The sequence below is a fragment of the Arachis ipaensis genome, chromosome B07 (assembly GCF_000816755.2).
Source record: "Arachis ipaensis cultivar K30076 chromosome B07, Araip1.1, whole genome shotgun sequence".
In the NCBI taxonomy this organism is placed as follows: domain Eukaryota; kingdom Viridiplantae; phylum Streptophyta; class Magnoliopsida; order Fabales; family Fabaceae; genus Arachis; species Arachis ipaensis.
Genome location: NC_029791.2, coordinates 89,885,493 through 89,901,755, shown reverse-complemented (window position 1 = coordinate 89,901,755; position 16,263 = coordinate 89,885,493). Strand labels below are relative to the sequence as shown.

At 38.1% G+C, this 16,263-nt stretch overlaps 1 long non-coding RNA gene across 1 annotated transcript in view; it reads right to left on the bottom strand.

Moving 5' to 3' along the window:
* The window catches only part of LOC110264269, a 28,924-nt gene continuing 22,168 nt past the window's right edge, over positions 9,508–16,263 (bottom strand). The window contains exon 3 of the long non-coding RNA XR_002350125.1: positions 9,508–9,565. This is a non-coding gene — a long non-coding RNA (uncharacterized LOC110264269). The remainder of the gene's footprint in view (positions 9,566–16,263) is intronic.

Genomic DNA, 16,263 nt, shown 5'->3' with positions numbered 1-16,263 from the left:
ACAAGTCCTAATCAAAGACTAGATTTAGTGAAACCTAAGCCAACTAGCAAGTCTCAATCACCAATCAACAAAAGAATTCTGATAACTTAAGAGTCTCTAATTGATCAATCCAAGTTCAGAACATAAAAATCTAATTTAAAATCCAACCAAGCATTTTATCAAACACTTGGAAGTCATAACATAAAAACATGATAAAATTAACAAGGAATATTAAATCTAAACAACCAATTGCAAGCATCAATAACTAACAATAAAAGAAAGTAACAATAAACATGGAAAACATAAGAGAATCAAATGTAGCAAGAACTTATAAACATAAAAATGGCGGAAAAGGGAAATCAACAAAAGAAGATAACTAAGGTACTAGAACAAATGAAGGTAGCAGAAAACCAAATTAAAACAAAGTTGAAGTCTGAAAACTACATCTAAAACCTAAAGTTGTATGAATGAAGTGTGAATGATCGATTCCCCCCTTGGTCAACCTATAATGAAAGTTGAATCTAAAACTCCACTTGGTCAACCTTTACTAGGGCAAAGGAATGTCAGGGGACTAATTAAATTGACCTTTGAATCCTATTTATTTCCTAAGAAAAGGTTGGGATTACTTAAGTTCAGCTCAATTAGCAAGATAACGATTATCAGTTATGTTGAGTTTAATAACTGTTGAGTTACTGAATTCTTAACCAGGGCCAAAAGAGGAAAAAGTAAAATTGCTGGAATAATAAAAAAATGTCCTTAGATGGGAAGCAATGGTAACTTAATTCAAAGAGAACAATCATAAACTGAAAATACCTCAAATATTATTAATTCAAATAACAATCTATAACATGGAAGAAATTCATAAATTCACTGATCAATTCAAGTGCTGGAATAAATAAAAGTAAAAGGAAGCTAAAACAAAGGAACGTAAAACCTGGATTGAGAGTCACTCTTAAAACAAGAAGAAATCCTAAATCCTAAGGGAGAGAGAGGAGAAGATCTCCCTCTCAACTAAATCTAAATCATTGAAAAGTAAAATATGTGCAAGCTCCCTTTGAATGGATGCATTCCCACACTTTATAACCTCTGGTCTATGCTGTCTGTACTTGGATCTGGGCCAAAAAGGGCTCCAGAAATCGCTATGAGCGTTTTCTGCAATTTCTGGTGCGTGGCCTCTGTCACGCATCCGCGTGGGTCACGCGGTCGCGTCATTTGGAGCTTTTCCTTGCCACGCGGTCACGTCAGTCATGCAACCGCGTCATGTGCGTTCTGCTTAAGGCGCGTGGTCGCGTCAGTCATGCGACTGCATCGCTACTGATTCGTGCTTGGCACGCGATCGCGTCGTCCATGCGACCGCGTGAATACCAGTTTCCTTCAAAGCTCCATTTTGCTTTCTCCTTCCATTTTAGTATGTTTCCTTTTCCATCCTTTAAGTCATTCTGCCTTAAAAAATCTGAAACTACTCAACACACTGATCACGGTATCGAATGGAAATAAAGGTAATTAAAATAATTAATTTTAGAGCTTAGGAAAAATGTTTTTCATATACATCACATAATAAGGAAGGGAAAGTAAAACTGTGCAATTAATGTGAATAAGTAGGTGAAGGATTGTATAAATCACTCAAATTAAGCACAAAAGAACTCATGAAATATGGATTTATCAACCTCCCCACACTTAAACACTAGCATGTCCTCATGCTAAATCCAAGGTAAATAATTAAGGTTAAAGTGATGGAATGTCATGCAATGCAACCTAATTTAAATGCAACTACCTAAATGAATGATGCATCATGCAACTCTAAATTATTCACTCATATATAAAGCTTACATGTAGTCAAGTTAATTCACATTCTCAAGGAGTCATGTATATATATATAGCCAACCCTTAAATAATAAAGCATTTTAGCAAATGAGATGGGAAAGTGTACAAACTTGCAAAACAATTAGTAAATTAAGTACAGATATATGTTGATGAGTTATTGAACCCTCACTGGATTTTGTGTTTACTCTCTAGTCACTCAGTGTTTATTGGGTTTATTCACTCTATTTGTCTTTTTATTCTTGCTTTCTATAGCTTTGTTCTTCATCTAACCAATCAACAATTATAGAATATAGTCATACCAAAAAGTCATGAGGTCTTTAATTGAGGTTGTAATGGGGCCAAGGTAAAGGTAAGGATTTATGTATAGGGTCAAGTGAGCTAATAAGTGAATCCTTGATTAGACTAAGATCTCACCTAACATACATATTTAGTAAAACAAAATCTCTTTACCTATTTTCCCATATTATCCCACTTATTATTACATACTCATGTTTCACTTTTTAATTTTTTTATTCCATGTGCATTGCTTTTATTTTGCATTGGGGAATTTCTTTTGTATCCCCCTTTTATTTAAATGCTGAAAAATAACTCTTCTTTTTTTTTTTAAGGCACATGGCAATTAAATCACTTTGATTTTCTCATGAGCCTACTTCCCAAATTTATTTTATTTCTTTTAACTTCTCTACCTTTTGTTTCTATCATCCATGTTCCTAAAAGGTTTTCCACATTTAACTCTATTCATGATTTTCTATCTTAAGCTAACCAAGGATTCACTTGGGATTTTCTTTTGTTTTTCTGCTTAAGGCTAGTAATTTGGCTAAATAGAATAAAGGGGTTTTAAAAGGCTCAAGGGGGCTAACGAGGGTGATGTAAAAGGTAGGCTAATTTGGGTAAGTGAGCTAAAATCAAATGATGGCCTCAATCATTCTCTTGGTATGTATCTACATTCTATATTCTATAATTGGACATATAGTTTAAAGCAAATTAAAGAACATAAGAATAAAAAGAAATGAAACACACAGAAATGAAATTATGGTTTGAATGCAACCATACAATTAAGCTCAAGACTCACAGGCTGTGTGTTCTCTAACTCAAGCATCATATATCATTTATATATTGTATGCAGGTTTAGTTAAAAATTCCCATTATTCTCATAAAAAAATTATTTAGGGTAGCTTTTAAAGTTTTAATGTTCCTCCTTGATGAAATGTTGTCAGCTTAACTACATCATGTAATGCTATATATAAGGTTTGTGGATTTAAATCTGATATGTTCAATTTCCTAGCTTACTTCCTTTTTATATTTTTCTATTTAAACTATACTATCTTATGCTAAAAAGGGTAAACTATACTAATTAATCCACTAATAAATCAGAATTACAAACTAAACTAAATAACTAAAATAAACCAAATGGCTAAAATATGAACTAAAGATGCAAAATAAAAAAAATAGAGTAAAAATACATAAAAGCAATGTATAAGTACTCAGAAAATAACAATAAAAAGAAAAATACAGAAAAATATCCAAAATAAAAGAACAAAAGATGTAGTGGTTCACCAAAATAAACGCCAGAGATGGCGACCTCCCCACACTTAAAAGGAAGCATCATCCCCGATGCTCAATCAAGCCGGGTGTGAAGGAGTGTCATCACTGGAAGGGATGGTAGCTGGAGTCTCAGTGGTGGTAGGCTGGGATCTCAAGATCCGCAGCCTCAATCTGATGTGGGACCGTTGCCTGTGGTGCGGCCGGCGCTGCCTCTCCCTGGGGATGGGTCTCTGCCTCGGGCGCATCCGCCTCCTCCTCAGATGCCTCGGACGGTGTGTCGGGCTCGGAGGGGATGTCACCGGATCGTATCATCAGCTTGAGGTGCTCATAGCGCCGCTTGTTGCGATGCTTCATCTGGTCAAGTCGTCGAAACAAGCGGTGCACCAGATGATAGACGGGCTCTGTGGCAGGTGGAGGTGCAGTGGTGGTAGCAGGGGTAGGTGGTGCAGCAGTGGAGGAAGAGGGTCCAGCAGACGGTGGGGCTGTCGCATCAGCAGCAATGAATGGTGGTGGTCTGTGGCCCAAGGCTAAGAAGTTCCAGCTGTGCGGAATGATCTTCCTGCAATCCGCCGCTGGTGGTCTCTCATCGGCATCCTCCCATGGCACGTCAGCTCGACGGCCAAGCTGTGTAACTAGATATGGAAAAGGGAGGGTGCCTCAGACGTGGACCCTGGCCATATAGTGTCGAATGAAACGTGGCAGATAAAGGTCCTTACCCTCCAGCACACACCAAAGGAGGGTGATCATAGCAGCCGGGATCTCCGTCTCGTGAGTACTCGGCATCACATAATTACTTAAGATCTGGTGCCATAACCGAGCCTCATCTTTTAAGTACGCTCTCTTGATCCCTCTAGGCATGGTAGTGTCCTGACCTATCTCCCAAGGGACTGTCGGGTCGAGAGCTATCCGTGCCTTCACGGCATCCCAATCAAACTGCATCTGACGCATGTCCTCCTCAGCCTTTGAATAACCATCAGGCTGATCGGACTTGGCTGGAAGCCGGAGAATGTCCTCTAAGGCCTCTTCAGTGACCAGAATTTGTTTTCCTCTCAGGTTCACTGTATCTAGGGTAGTGAGATAGTAGTTGCAGTAGAATTCCCGTACCCAAGATGAATTGACCTCTGTCAGTGTTCTTTCCAGAAAGAACCAGCCCCTTTGCTTGATTTGCTCAGTGGTGTACTGCTGGAGTGCTTCTGGAATCTTCAGAGTTTGTTCCAGGTATAGATTTCTGGAGTTTGAAAAAGCTGGGTACTTCAGCTCACAGTACCGATTTGCAAATTTTATAGGATCAGTCGCAGGGAGCAGTGATGAGCGGATAATTTATACGCTTTTTGGCATTGTTTTTAGTATGTTTTTAGTAGAATCTAGTTACTTTTAGGGATGTTTTTATTAGTTTTTATGTTAAATTCACATTTCTAGACTTTACTATGAGTTTGTGTTTTTTTCTGTGATTTCAGAAATTTTCTGGCTGAAATTGAGGGACTTGAGCAAAAATCAGATTCAGAGGTTGAAGAAGGACTGCTGATGCTGTTGGATTCTGACCTCCCTGCACTCAAAGTGGATTTTCTGGAGCTACATAACTCAAAATGGCACGCTTCCAATTGCGTTGGAAAGTAGACATCCAGGGCTTTCTAGCAATATTTAATAGTCCATACTTTGGCCGAGTTTAGATGACATAAAAGGGCGTTGAACGCCAGTTCTACGCTGCTGTCTGGAGTTAAACGCCAGAAACACGTCACAAGACAGAGTTGAACGCCAGAAATATGTTACAAACTGGCGTTCAACTCCAAGATTGACCTCTACACGTGTAACATTCAAGCTCAGCCCAAGCACACACCAAGTGGGCCCCGGAAGTGGATTTATGCATCAATTACTTACTTCTGTAAACCATAGTAACTAGTTTATTATAAATAGGACTTTTTACTATTGTATTAGACATCGTTGATCAGTTTTATGCTATCTTAGACTATCATGGGGGCTGGCCATTCGGCCATGCCTGAACCATTATCACTTATGTATTTTCATACGGTAGAGTTTCTGCACTCCATAGATTAAGGTGTGGAGCTCTGCTGTTCCTCAAAGATTAATGCAAAGTACTACTATTTTTCTATTCAATTCAACTTATTCCGCTTCTAAGATATTTATTCGCACTTCAACCTGAATGTGATGAACGTGACAATCATCATCATTCCCCCACGAATGCTTTCCTGACAACCACTTCCGTTCCACCTTAGATTGAATGAGTATCTCTTGGATCTCTTAATCAGAATCTTCGTGGTATAAGCTAGATTGATGGCGGCATTCATGAGAGTCCGGAAAGTCTAAACCTTGTCTGTGGTATTCCGAGTAGGACTCTAGGATTGAAGGATTATGACGAACTTCAAACTCACGAGTGCTGGGCGTAGTGACAGACGCAAAAGGAGGGTGAATCCTATTCCAGTATGATCGAGAACCTCAGATGATTAGCCGTGCTGTGACAGAGCATTTGGACCATTTTTACAAGAGGATAGGATGCAGCCATTGGCAAGGGTGATGCCTCCAGACGATTAGCCATGCAGTGACAGCGCATCAGACCATTTTCCAGAGAGGATCAAAAGTAACCATTGACAACGGTGATGTCCGTACATAAAGCCAGCCATGGAAAGGAGTAAGATTGATTGGATGAAGACAGCAGAAAAGTAGAAGTTCAGAGGAACGAATGCATCTCTATACGCTTATCTGAAATTCTAACCAATGAATTACATAAGTATTTCTATCCTTATTTTCTATTTATTATTAATATTCGAAAACTCCATAACTATTTGATATCCGCTTGACTGAGATTTACAAGGTGACCATAGCTTGCTTCATACCAACAATCTCCGTGGGATCGACCCTTACTCACGTAAGGTTTATTACTTGGACGACCCAGTGCACTTGCTGGTTAGTTGTATTGAAGTTGTGAATGAAAAACGATTTATTAAGACGTGCGTACAGAGTTTTTAGTGCTGTTGCCTGAGATCACAATTTCGTGCACCAAGTTTTTGGCGCCGTTGCCGGGGATCACAATTTCGTGCACTAAGTTTTTGGCGCCGTTGCCGGGGATTGTTCGAGTTTGGACAACTGACGGTTCATCTTGTTGCTCAGATTAGGTAATTTTCTTTTTGTTTTATTTTCAAAAATTTTTCAAAAACCTTTCAAAAATTTCTCATTTGTTTTCGAAAAATAAATAAATCTTTTCAAAAGTATATTTTTCTTCAGAATTTTTAAGAATGAATTCTAGAGTTTCATGAAGCATGTTGAAGCCTGGCTGGCTGTAAAGCCATGTCTAATTCTTTTAGATAGGGGCTTCCAACCATCAGCATAGAGGCAAGTTAATTGGAATGTCAGCCGTGGCATGTCTGAGTTACATACTAAAGCTTGGCTGGCTATTAAGCCATGCCTAACCCTCGGATTGGAGCTTTAGACTAAGAATACAAGATTCCTGGAATTCATATTAAAAAGTTTTGAAATCCTTATTTTCTTTTTCCTATATGTTTTTTTGAAAAAAATATATACAAAAATCCAAAAAAATAAAAAATTCATAAAAATCAAAAATATTTCATGTTTCTTGTTTGAGTCTTGAGTCAAGTTGAAAGTTTGGTGTCAATTTCATATTCATCTTGCATTTTTCGAAAAATTCATGCATTCATAGTGTTCTTCATGATCTTCAAGTTGTTCTTGGTAAGTCTTCTTGTTTGATCTTGATGTTTTCATGTTCTGTGTCTTTTCTTATTTTTCATATGCATTCTTGCATTCATAGTGTCTATACATGAAAAATTTTTAAGTTTGGTGTCTTGCATGTTTTCTTTGCATTAAAAATTTTTCAAAAATAAGTTCTTGATGTTCATCTTGACATTCAAAGTGTTCTTGGTGTTCATCTTGACATTCATAGCATTCTTGCATGCATTCATTGTTTTGATCCAAAATTTTCATGCATTGAGTCTTTTTCATGTTTTTCCCTCTCATCATTAAAAATTCAAAAATAAAAAAAATATCTTTCCCTTTTTCACTCATAAATTTCAAAAATTTGAGTTGACTTTTTCAAAACTTTTTAAAATCTAGTTGTTTTTATGAGTCAAATCAAATTTTCAATTTAAAAATCTTATCTTTTTCAAAATTTGATTTTAAAATATCTTTTCTAACTTCTTATCTTCTTATCTTTTCAAAATTGATTTTCAAATTTGTTTCAACTAACTAATTAACTTTTTGTTTGTTTCTTATCTTTTTCAAAACTACCTAACTAACTCTCTCTCTCTCTCTAATTTTCAAAAATATCTTCCCTCTTTTTCAAAATTTCTTTTTAATTAACTAATTATTTTAATTTTTGATTTTAATTTTCGAAAAATTACTAACCTTTTTCAAAAACTATTTTCGAAAATCACTAACTCTTTTTCAAAAATTATTTTCGAAAATTCTCTCTCTCTCATCTTCTTCTATTTATTTATTCATCTACTAACACTTTATCTCACCCAAATTCGAACCCCCTCTTCCATTTGTGTTCGAATTTTTCTTTTCTTTTCTTCTACTCACACAGGGACCTCTATACTGTGGTAAAAAAGACCCCTATTATTATTATTTTTCTGTCCCTCTTTTTCATATGAGCAGGAGCAAGGACAAGAACATTCTTGTTGAAGCAGATCCAGAACTTGAAAGGACTCTTGATGTGCGGAAAACGATCCGACAAAAAACTCACCGGCAAGTACACCGGGTCGCATCAAGTAATAATAACTCACGGGAGTGAGGTCGATCCCACAGGGATTGAAGGATTGAGCAATTTTAGTTTAGTGGTTGATTTAGTCAAGCGAATCAAGATTTGGTTGAGTGATTTGTGATTTACAGAATTTAGATTGCATGGAAAGTAAAGGGAATGGGTAAATTGCATTGAATTTAAAGAGAACTGAAATTTAAAGTGCTGAATCTTAAAGAACAAGAAATTAAATGGCAGAAACTTAGAACGCAAGAAATGTAAATTGCAGAATCTTAAAGTGCAAGAAATGTAAATGGCTTGAATTGTAAAGGGAATTGGGAATTGGATTTGTAGAAATTAAACAAGGAATAAATTAAATTCAACAAACAGAGAAATAGAAGATGACTTGGATTGAATCGGATCTAAAAACAGAATTGTAAATGAGCATGAAAAGCGTTAAACAGAGAAAGTAAAATGAGAATTCAGATCTCAGGACTCAAGAGACTAGATAACCAAGTCTAGATCTCAATGCCTTCCTAGATCCAACAAGAACAATTGCAAAGGAATTGTAAATTGTAAATTGCAGAGAAAGTAGAAGACAGAAGCAATTAACCAAAATGGAAATTCAATTATGCAGTAAAATGAAACAGAGAGATCTCAGGATGAGATTGAAACAGATTTCCTTCAATTCTCCAACCCAAGATCCAAGACAAGGAAAGTAAAGAGTGCTGGGCAAGAACAAGGAAGAAGAGAGATCAATTCTCCTCCCAAATTCTCTTGAATTTAAACAACAATGCCAAGAAATGTAAAGTGAGCTCTCTACTAAGTGTACTAATCAAAACCAAAAAGAAAGCCCCCTTCAACTTAAATCCTAAGCTATTTATACACTTTCTTCAAATGGTCTTCAAGCCTTGAATTGGGCCTTTGCTCTTAGTGGATTTGGGTTGATAGAGGCCTTGGTTGATTGCTCTTGGAGTTTGGAGAAGAACCGAAGTGAACCGGGTTTGGAATCATGAAAGCTTGAGTAAAAGTTTGAGTAAAAGTTTGAGGCAAACTTTTACTCAAACTTTTCATATTAGCCACCCCATCCTTGCTGCTACCAACGTTTGGGCCAAAGTTTGGGGTCAAACTTTTGCTCAAACGTTGGCTCCCCCTTGCACACTCATGGCGCCAACGTTTGCCAAAAAGTTTGAGGCAAACGTTGGCGCAAACTTTTGCTCTCCAGGGTGTTGATTTGTGATGCCAACGTTTGCCAAAAAGTTTGAGGCAAACGTTGGCTCAAGCTTTTCTCCCAAAAGTTTGCGCAAAAATTTGAGGCAAACTTTTGGTCAAGCTTTTTTCCCAAAAGTTTGCGCAAAAGTTTGAGGCAAACTTTTGGTCAAGCTTTTTGTTCCCTGGGTTGTTTTCACTACTTCCAAAAGTTTGTGGCAAACTTTTGCTCAAACTTTTTTTTCTCTCTTGCTCCTAGCCATTCCTTCTTGATTCAACCTTTCTCCAAGCTTTCTTCACCTATCATCAATCAACCAAACACATCAAAGCTATGCTAAAAATCATGAGATATTCATTCTTTCATAATATGTGACAATTATAGCATAAAACGTTTTGCTGTAAGAGACAAAGCTTGAGTATGGTTGGACTCTCAACCTAAGGATAGCCTGAACTCTTGGGATAAGCTGGTCAAGGCTTTCTTAGCCAAGTTCTTTCCTCCTCAAAAGCTTAGTAAGCTTAGAGTCGATGTTCAAACCTTCAGACAGAAAGAAGGTGAATCCCTCTATGAAGCTTGGGAGAGATACAAAGGACTGACCAAAAAGTGTCCTTTTGACATGCTTTCAGAATGGACCATCCTGGAAATATTCTATGATGGTCTGTCTGAATTAGCCAAAATGTCATTGGATACTTCTGCAGGTGGATCCATTCACCTAAAGAAAATGCCTACAGAAGCTCAAGAACTCATTGACATGGTTGCTAATAACCAGTTCATGTACACCTCTGAGATGAATCCTGTGAGTAATGGGACGCCTTAGAAGAAGGGAGTTCTTGAAATTGATACTCTGAATGCCATACTGGCTCAGAATAAAATATTGACTTAGTAAGTCAATATAATTTCTCAGAGTCTGAATGGAATGCAAGCTGCTTCCAACAGTACTCAAGAGGCATCTTCTGAAGAAGAAGCTTATGATCCTGAAAACCCTGCAATAGCAGAGGTGAATTACATGGGTGAACCTTATGGAAACACCTATAACCCCTCATGGAGAAATCACCCAAATCTCTCATGGAAGGATCAACAAAAGCCTCAACAAAACCAAAGGAATCTGAGACTCATCTAGAGACCATAGAGATTCCATTGAACCTCCTTATGCCCTTTATGAGCTCTGACGAGTATTCATCTTCTGAAAAGAATGAGGATGTTACTGAAGAGCAAGTTACCAAGTTCCTTGGTGCAATCATGAAGCTGAATGCCAAATTATTTGGTATTGAGACTTGGGAAGATGAACCTCCCTTGTTCACCAATGAACTAAGTGATCTGGATCAACTGATATTGCCTCAGAAGAACCAGGATCCTTGAAAGTTCGTAATACCTTGTACCATAGGCAACATGATCTTTGAAAAGGCTCTGTGTGACCTTGGTTTAGGGATAAACCTCATGCCCCTCTCTGTAATAGAGAAACTGGGAATCTTTGGGGTGCAAGCTACTAAAATCTCATTAGAGATGGCAGACAATTCAAGAAAACAGGCTTATGGACAAGTAGAGGATGTGTTAGTAAAGGTTGAAGGCCTTTACATCCCTGCTGATTTCATAATCCTTGATACTGGGAAGGATGAGGATGAATACATCATCCTTGGAACACCTTTCCTAGCCACAGCAAGAGCTGTGATTGATGTTGACAGAGGTGAATTAGTCCTTCAATTGAATGAGGACTCCCTTGTATTTACAACTCAAGGTTACCCTTCTGTAAACATGGAAAAGAGGCACATTAAGCTTCTCTCAAAATAGAGTCAACCAGAGCCCCCACAGTCAAACTCTAAGTTTGGTGTTGGGAGGCCACAACCAAACTCTAAGTTTGGTGTTGAACTCCTATATACAAACTCTAAGTTTGTTGTTGGGAAGTCTCAACAATGCTCTGAACATCTGTGAGGCTCCATGAGAGCCCACTGTCAAGCTATTGACATTAAATAAGCGCTTGTTGGGAGGTAACCCAATTTTTATTTATCTAATTTTATTTTTCTTGTTCTTTCATGTTTTATTAGGTTCATGATCATGTGGAGTCACAAAATAAATATAAAAATGAAAACGGAATCAAAAACAGCAGAAGAAAAATCACACCCTGGAGGAAGACCTTACTGGCGTTTAAACGCCAGTAAGAAGCATCTGGCTGGCGTTCAACGCCAGAACAGAGTCACTCCCTTTTCTCCTCCATATTTTCTTCTTCTTCTTCATCTATTCTTTCTTCTCTTGCTCGAGGGCGAGCAAATTTCTAAGTTTGGTGTGGTAAAAGCATAAACTTTTTGTTTTTCTATTACCATTGATGACACCCAAGACCGGAGAATCCTCTAGAAAAGGGAAAGGGAAGACAAAAGCTTCCACCTCCGAGTCATGGGAGATGGAAAGATTCATCTCTAAAGCTCATCAAGACCACTTCTATGATGTTGTGGTCAAGAAGAAGGTGATCTGGTCCCTTTCAAGCTCAAGAAGAATGAGTATCCGGAGATCTGACATGAAATCTAAAGAAGAGGTTGGGAAGTTCTAACAAACCCCATCCAACAAGTTGGCATCCTAATGGTTCAAGAGTTCTATGCCAATGCATGGATCACTAGGAACCATGATCAAAGTAAGAACCCAAACCTCATCACTAAGGATAGGATGGAGCAAGCAAGAGAGCCCATTCATGGATCTCAAGAGACACATGAAGCTCATCCCCATGAGATCCCGGAGATGCCTCAAATGCATTTTCCTCCACAAAACTATTGGGAGCAAATCAACACCTCCCTAGGAGAATTAAGTTCCAACATGGGACAATTAAGGGTGGAACATCAAGAGCACTCCATCATCGTTCATGAAATAAGAGAAGATCAAAAAGCAATGAGGGAGGAGCAACAAAGACAAGGAAGAGACATAGAAGAGCTCAAGGACATCATTGGTTCCTCAAGAAGGAAACGCCACCATCACTAAGGTGGACTCATTCCTTGTTCTTATTTTCTGTTTTTCATTTTCTCTATGTTAAGTGCTTATCCATGTTTGTGTCTTATTACATGATCATTAGTAGTTAGTAACTATGTCTTAAAGTTATGAATGTCCTATGAACCCATCACCTCTCTTAAATGAAAACTGTTTTAATTCAAAAGAACAAGAAGTACATGAGTTTCAGATTTATCCTTGAACTTAGTCTAATTATATTGATGTGGTAACAATACTTTTTGTTTTCTGAATGAATGCTTGAACAGTGCATATGTCTTTTGAAGTTGTTGTTTAAGAATGTTAAATATGTTGGCTCTTGAAAGAATGATGATAAGGAGACATGTTATTTGATAATCTGAAAAATCAAAAAAATGATTCTTGAAGCAAGAAAAAGTAGCAAAGAACAAAGCTTGCAGAAAAAAAAAAAAAAGAAAGAGCAAGCAGAAAAAGCCAAAAGCTCTTAAAACCAAGAGGCAAGAGCAAAAAGCCAATAACCCTTAAAACCAAAAGGCAAGGGTAAATAAAAAGGATCCCAAGGCTTTGAGCATCAGTGGATAGGAGGGCCTAAAGGAATAAAATCCTGGCCCAAGCGGCTAAACCAAGCTGTCCCTAACCATGTGCTTGTGACGTGAAGGTGTCAAGTGAAAACTTGAGACTGACTGGTTAAAGTCAAGGTCCAAAGCAAAAGAAGAGTGTGCTTAAGAACCCTGGACACCTCTAATTGGGGACTTTAGCAAAGCTGAGTCACAATCTGAAAAGGTTCACCCAATTATGTGTCTGTGGAATTTATGTATCCGGTGGTAATACTGGAAAACAAAGTGCTTAGGGCCACGGCCAAGACTCATAAAATAGCTGTGTTCAAGAATTATCATACTGAACTAGGAGAATCAATAACACTATCTGAACTCTGAGTTCCTATAGATGCCAATCATTCTGAACTTCAATGGATAAAGTGAGATGCCAAAACTATTCAAGAGGGAAAAAGCTACAAGTCCCGCTCATTTAATTGGAGCTATGTTTTGTTGATAGTTTGGAATTTATAGTATATTCTCTTCTTTTTATCCTATTTGATTTTCAGTTGCTTGGGGACAAGCAACAATTTAAGTTTGGTGTTGTGATGAGCGGATAATTTATACGCTTTTTGGCATTGTTTTTAGTATATTTTTAGTAGAATCTAGTTACTTTTAGGGATGTTTTTATTAGTTTTTATGTTAAATTCACATTTCTGGACTTTGCTATGAGTTTGTGTGTTTTTCTGTGATTTCAGGAATTTTCTGGCTGAAATTGAGGGACTTGAGCAAAAATCAGATTCAGAGGTTGAAGAAGGACTGCTGATGCTGTTAGATTCTGACCTCCCTGCACTCAAAGTGGATTTTCTGGAGCTACATAACTCAAAATGGCGCGCTTCCAATTGCGTTGGAAAGTAGACATCCAGCGCTTTCCAGCAATATTTAATAGTCCATATTTGGCCGAGTTTAGATGACATAAAAGGGCGTTGAACGCCAGTTCTACGCTGCTGTCTGGAGTTAAACGCCAGAAACACGTCACAAGCCAGAGTTGAACGCCAGAAATATGTTACAAACTGGCGTTCAACTCCAAGATTGACCTCTACACGTGTAACATTCAAGCTCAGCCCAAGCACACACCAAGTGGGCCCCGAAAGTAGATTTATGCATCAATTACTTACTTCTGTAAACCCTAGTAACTAGTTTATTATAAATAGGACTTTTTACTATTGTATTAGACATCTTTGATCAGTTTTATGCTATCTTAGACTTTCATGGGGGCTGGCCATTCGGCCATGCCTGAACCATTATCACTTATGTATTTTCATACGGTAGAGTTTCTGCACTCCATAGATTAAGGTGTGGAGCTCTGCTGTTCCTCAAAGATTAATGCAAAGTACTACTGTTTTTCTATTCAATTCAACTTATTCCGCTTCTAAGATATTCATTCACACATCAACCTGAATGTGATGAACGTGACAATAATCATTATTCCCCCACGAACGCATGCCTGACAACCACTTCCGTTCCACCTTAGATTGAATGAGTATCTCTTGGATCCCTTAATCAGAATCTTCGTGGTATAAGCTAGATTGATGGCAGCATTCATGAGAGTCCAGAAAGTCTAAACCTTGTCTATGATATTCTGAGTAGGACTCTGGGATTGAATGACTGTGACGAACTTCAAACTCGCGAGTGCTGGGCATAGTGACAGACGCAAAAGGAGGGTGAATCCTATTCCAGTATGATCGAGAACCTCAGATGTTTAGCCGTGCTGTGACAGAGCATTTGGACCATTTTCACAAGAGGAGAGGATGAAGCCATTGGCAAGGGTGATGCCTCCAGACGATTAGCCATGCAGTGACAGCGCATCGGACCATTTTCCAGAGAGGATCAAAAGTAGCCATTGACAACGGTGATGTCCTTACATAAAGCCAGCCATGGAAAGGAGTAAGATTGATTGGATGAAGATAGCAGGAAAGCAGAAGTTCAGAGGAACGAATACATCTCTATACGCTTATCTGAAATTCTAACCAATCAATTACATAAGTATTTCTATCCTTATTTTCTATTTATTATTAATATTCGAAAACTCCATAACTATTTGATATCCGCTTGACTGAGATTTACAAGGTGACCATAGCTTGCTTCATACCAACAATCTCCGTGGGATCGACCCTTACTCACGTAAGGTTTATTACTTGGACGACCCAGTGCACTTGCTGGTTAGTTGTATTGAAGTTGTGAATTAAAAACGATTTATTAAGACGTGCGTACAGAGTTTTTAGCGCTGTTGCCTGAGATCACAATTTCGTGCACCAAGCAACTGGTCAGCTTTTTCCTACTGTGTGAAGTTCTTCTCCCGCCATGAAGAATCGTGCATTAGAGCAATGATGGACTGGGAGGAATCTCCTCTCTTGCGCTTGCCAGTAGCCTTGCCTTTTCCTCTCCTTTGTGAGGCAGACATCTTGAAAAATAGAAAACCAGGATATGGATAAAATAGGAAAGCAAATAGGTAATTAAACAAAGGAAACGCAAAGCGGCAAGGGAGAAATAGAATAAGGAAAATGAGTAAATGAAATGTGATTGAATTTATGGTAAATGGAAAAATAATCAATATGCCATGGTTAGAAAGTTAGAGGAAAGTGAAAATAATCAGAAAAGAGATTAAAAGGGTTAGTATGGTTAGAATTTGAAAAAGAAATTAGTAAATTAGTGAGTTAGTAAAGTGCGGGTTAAAGTAAGTGGCATAGAAAAATTCCATATAACAAGGATTCATAGGTAATAATAGAAGTACTCATAATCGAACAAGGAAAACAGGGTGATGCTGATTCGAATAGAAATAAAGAAAGCAAAAATTGGAATCAGTGAATCACAAATGCAGTTTATGAACCAGGAAATCAAAGAGGATAAGAAAGTCTTCCATAGCATTCATGAAATGGTTTGGGCAAAGCAGAGTAAAAAAGAGTTCAGAAATGCCAAACCAAAACATGAATGAAAACAATTTTAAAAAATTTGGGCAGCATTCCGGCTAAAATTGGATTGTCCCGGAAAATAAACAGCAATCATAGCAGTTCATATGAATTAAAAACTTGCTACAGTTATCATTAAGGAATAGAAACAGGAAAATGTAGAGTAACAAGCAGCAATTGCAAGAAATCACAGCATATGAACGGGGTCACAGGAACAACAGAATTGCAGTTATGATAAAACATAAACAGGAACAGTGCAAGTAAACAGACCTAGATCCACTAACCACAACCTAAGCTACCTAACAACCTAAAAATTCCACAACAACATGCATATCTATCTATCCTAAGTATGAACAAAAATGGAAAAAATTACAGAAAAACGACGAACGGGTAAAAGAGGGTTGCGTTTTGCGAAACCTGGTCGGCGGGAGGGATGGAACGGGGAAGAAGGTGGCTGCGGCGGCGTCCGGCGCAGTGGCGGGGCACGGTGTCACGGTGGTGGCTGAAGGGGGCAGTGGCGGAGAGGGGGTTTAGGGTTAGTGATAGAAGAAG